We start from the raw sequence: 4,775 nt of genomic DNA, 5'->3' as shown, positions 1-4,775 counted from the left end.
TCCTTGCAGTTTTTGATGTCTGACATGTTGTAGAAAAAAAGTACAGGTATGAATTTTTCTGTTGAGGTTAAACAACAGAGATCCTTTGCAGTTCTGAGAAAGTGTGGCCCTCAGCTGAGGCAAGCTGAGAGATAAGGTGATGATGTATAGCTGCAAGTGAGGAGTAGGGCATCTAGAAGAAGAACCATTTCTGGAGTTTTTGAATTTGTAGTAGGTACTGGCTGTCCCGTTCTGATCCAAATTGACTTGGCCTGAATCAAGTTCGTAGTCCATGTTGGATCAGTCGGTTTCATAGGCAGGCACTGAGGGTGGAAATGTAGCTGTGGTAGCGAGTTTGCTTCAGGACGTGGCTGAGGAGCTTCAGGGCAGTGGAGGCAATCAGCTGCTTGCAGTGAGAGACAGACACACTGAGGTGCTTGTAGAGAGGGGAGAACTTCTTCAATGCAGGCATCCTTGAAAAATGCTTTGTGGTGAGGGTAAATCAACTAGGTGAAAGTAGGACTGCAGATGCTGGAAATTGCAGTCAGGATGTAGAGGTGGAAAAACACAACAGTTCAGGGAGTATCCGAGGACCAGGGGAATCGATGTTTCTAGCAAAATCCCTTATCGAGGTAAAAAGCTGTGAGCGGAGGTGTTGGAAAGATAAATGGGGTACGGGTTGGTCTGGGGGAAGGTAGGTGAGAGCATGAGAGTTAGATGCAGAAGAGGCTAATTGTGAATGTTCGAAGAGGAGGATGGAGAGGATAGGTGGGATGGAATATGGACAGGTAAGAACAGTCATGAGTGCAGGAATGAGTTGGAAGTTGGGAACTAGGATATAATGTAGCGAAGGAATATTAGGGAACTAATGAAAGCCGCATTGATGTGTATATTTGGTGGGTCCTGAGGTGGAAGATCCGCCATTCCTCCTCCAGGCGTCGTTTAGTTAGGGAATGGCAAATGGAGGAGGCCCAGAACCTGGGTGTCCTTGACGGAGTGGGAGAGGGAGTTGAAATGTTCGGCCATGGGGGTGGTGGTGGGGCTCGTTGGTGTGGGTATATTGGTGACGTCTGTGAAGCGGTCTGCAGGTAGACGTCCTGTCTCCCCAATGTAGAGGAGAACGAATCGGGAGCAGCAGATCCAGGAAATGACATGGATAATCCTTTTAATGGTCAAACACACAATGTGTGTTTGACCAGTGTCCTGCTTTGAATTTCTGAAAAATTGTGTCTCGGCTTCTGGCACAAGCTCACAAGCACTTCATTCGGCTTTCTTCATCTCCTCATAATCCTGAGATACATCTTCTGTTAGGAATCCAAGCTGGTCGACGTACCAGCTTTTTAGGAATAACTAAAACAGTATGTTCATTGGCCTCCTCCTTTGTTTAGCCACATTCTAAAACGAGATGAAAATGGCTTCAACACCTTTCGAAGCACATTATGTATTTTTGAATATTGATCACATTGATCCTTTCCTCTCTCTCTCGTTCTCCAGTATGTTTAAATGCCGAGCTATTGCTGTAATTATCTTTCATTTCTCAGAATGAAGACAACATCAACTCCAGCTTGTTTAACAACTCAAGCAACTTTACCTTGTTCACATCTTGCAGGACGATTCAAAATCACTTCTTCCCCCCAGAAAACTACTGGTTTAAGAAAGAGCCATTAGTACAACAAGCACTGTTTATACCAACTTTATTCAACACCTGAACAAAACACCCAACACCATTCAATCGCCGACTTTCAGTCCAACAACACTAAACCCGAATTGGAATTATCCAATAGGCCCAGAAAACAGCCCGCAATACTTTATGACCAGAGACCGACAAAAATGTACGAAGATAGCCCAGAGCCTAATTATAATTCAGAAAGTAAGGAGTTATGGGATATAAGGAAATGTGGCTGCCTGAATACAGAATTGACTATCTGAAAAAAGTCTGTGAGTGGTAGTGGATGGAAAGTATTCCACCTGCAGCTCGGTGATCAGTTGTCTCCCGCTGGGATCTGTTCTTGGGATTCTGCTCGTTGTTGTTTTCATCAATGATTTGGATAAAGAAGTGAAAAGGTGTATTGGTAGGTCTCTGGCCATGGTAGTGGATGGAAAGTATTCCACCTGCAGGTCGGTGACCAGTGGACTCCTGCTGGGATCTCTTCTTGTGCTGTCGATGACACAAAGGTCAGTGGAATTAGAGATATTCATGAGGGTTTTTCCAGGTTACAGCAGGATATGGAAACGATACAGAGTTGGAGTGAGTAGCGGCAGTTGACATTCAATCTATATTAATGCCAAGTGATTCATTGAGGAAGAGCTGAAAATGTGCTGCTGGAAAAGCGCAGCAGTTCAGGCAGCATCCAGGGAACAGGAGAATCGACGTTTCGGGTCTAAGCCGTAGCTTAGTTGATTAAACCGCTGTGGCGCCGTGGCTTAGTGGGTTAAAGCGCTTGCCTAATAAACAGGAGATCCTGGGTTCAACTCCCAGTGGTGCCTACTTGTTGCATTCATTGAGGATGGTCGAATTTGAATTTTGAACACAGCGTGAAAGGCAGGATTCTGGGCAGTGCGCAGGAACAGCCGTAACTTGGGGTCCATGTACTTAGATCGCTCACACTTTTCATTCAAGTTGATGTAGTTGGTAAGAAGACATGTTTTTTTTTTCCTTTCATTAGCAGGGTGATTGAGTATAAAAGCCCCGAGCTTTTGCTGCAGCTCTGTATTCTCTGGTCAGACCACTCTTGGAATATTGTGCCCAGGTCTGATCGCCTCATTATAGGAAGGCTTTAGATGATTTAGATAGCGTGAAGAGAAAATTTACGTGGGGTCCATGTACTTAGATCGCTCACACTTTTCATTCAAGTTGATGTAGTTGGTAAGAAGACATGTTTTTTTTTCCTTTCATTAGCAGGGTGATTGAGTATAAAAGCCGCGAGCTTTTGCTGCAGCTCTGTATAATCTGGTCATACCACTCTTGGAATATTGTGCCGAGGTCTGATCGCCTCATTATAGGAAGGCTTTAGATGATTTAGATAGCGTGAAGAGAAAATTTACGAGGATGTTGCTTGAATTGGACGGCTCGTCTGACGAATTGACAGTGAGTGAGCTCGGGCTTTTCACACTACAGCGAAGAAAGAAGACAGGTGACTTGATAGAATTGTACAAGCAGTGGAAGTGATAGATAGAGGAGAGAGACAGAGATTTTTCTCCAGGGCTGAAAGGCCTGTCACGAGGGGTCATAAATTTAAATTGACTGAAGGAAGGTATAAGGGAGTTGTCAGAGGTAGATTCTTTACGCAGAGATTAATGGGTTGGTGGAATGCGTTGCCAGCAGTCTTAGTACAGTCAGAGACACTAGTAACATTTAATCGACTGCTGGACAAGCAGATGAACGGTAATAAATTGAGGGGTGTGTAGTAAGCTTGACTTTAGATGAAATTAACTGTTCGGCACAACACCATGGGATGAAGGGCCTGTCCTGTGCTCTGCTGTTCTATGCTACATGTTCTGTATTTTAGGTTTTTTTTTTCTCGTAATGTGTGAAACTGGAAAAGCATAACCGATCAGGATCAGCATCGGAGAAACAGAACAATCGACATTTCGGGCACAAGACCTTCGTTTAAAAAGTGCCATTCATCAGGAAGGAAGGGCTTATGGCCACAAAATCGATTCTCCTGGTCTTCTGATGCTGTCTGACCGGTTATGCTTTTCCAGCAACACACACTTCGACTCCAATCTCCAGCGTCTACAGTGATCACTTTCTTGCAAGTTGATTTTCGTTTCAAAAACAGATGTGAAGTGATTGTTCCATTTCTTTTTGCTACAGTTGAGCAGATCACGCGGCCTCAAGCAAAACATAATTTATTTTAAAACTACAGCTAAAACACGAAAAAATAATGCAAATGTAAATTAGAATAACCTAACTAATAGAAAATCCAGCAGACTCGATGGATGAACTTAGCCAAGGATCTTTACCAATTCTCGCAATATTAATATACACTTTGATAAAAGATGAGTTCAGACACAATTCCTTACAAGTAGTCGAAACACAGGGAGAACATTTAGCCAAAAATCATCTGCTGTAGCATGGAACCTTCTTTCAGTGCATTGCAGCAGCTTCTCTGCCAGAACTCAAACAAAATGGACAAAAATGTGAACTGGGAGAACTCGCAACTCTTCTGCCATTAAAGATTTGCATCTCTTGGCACCTCTGCCTTTACGAACTCTCTTGAGAAAAAAAGAAAGGGAAAATTAACTTTGTTAAAGGTACAGCAGCATCACACCTCAATCATGCAATGCACAATTTAAAAATGTTTTGATATCGGATCGTTATTCCTTATTTTTCTGGGGAATGTGGAACTGCCTGGTTCACCTCATCAAATCGGACTAAATGTCATTAAATTCTTTCGCAGGTGTAGAATAAATTACAAACGGAACATAATCAATAGAACCTCAGCAGGACATTTCACCTTCTCTCCTGTTTATCATTTAAGTAGAATCACGGCCGAACATGTGCAACATTCTACCGTCAAAGTAAATTCAGAAAACCAGCCTTCGTTTTGTTTATTATTCACAACGTGTGGAGTCCACCAACATTTTCTTTTAATATCTGCAACAGAAGAAGAGGGTTCTAAGCTCACTTTTTTCGATCACAACTGTCATTCCTATGGATGAGCACCAACGAGATTGCTTGGAAGTGTTTATCAGTAGTTTGAGTGAAGGATTGGTGATGCAGTTCCATCTCAGAAGAAACGTGTCGAGGAATTTGCGAGTGCTGGTGTTTCCATGGGTGTACTGTCATTGAC

General features: G+C 43.1%; 1 non-coding gene across 1 annotated transcript; it reads left to right on the top strand.

Annotated features, from left to right (window-relative positions):
• The first annotated feature begins 2,392 nt into the window (after window positions 1-2,392).
• Window positions 2,393-2,466, top strand: trnai-aau. Its single transcript has one exon. It is a non-coding gene; the product is annotated as a tRNA-Ile (tRNA).
• Window positions 2,467-4,775: the final 2,309 nt, after the last annotated feature.

This window comes from Chiloscyllium plagiosum, chromosome 8, assembly GCF_004010195.1.
Source record: "Chiloscyllium plagiosum isolate BGI_BamShark_2017 chromosome 8, ASM401019v2, whole genome shotgun sequence".
Lineage (NCBI taxonomy): Eukaryota > Metazoa > Chordata > Chondrichthyes > Orectolobiformes > Hemiscylliidae > Chiloscyllium > Chiloscyllium plagiosum.
Note: the sequence above shows the minus strand (reverse complement) of the source record. Positions and strands in the feature narration are given on the sequence as shown.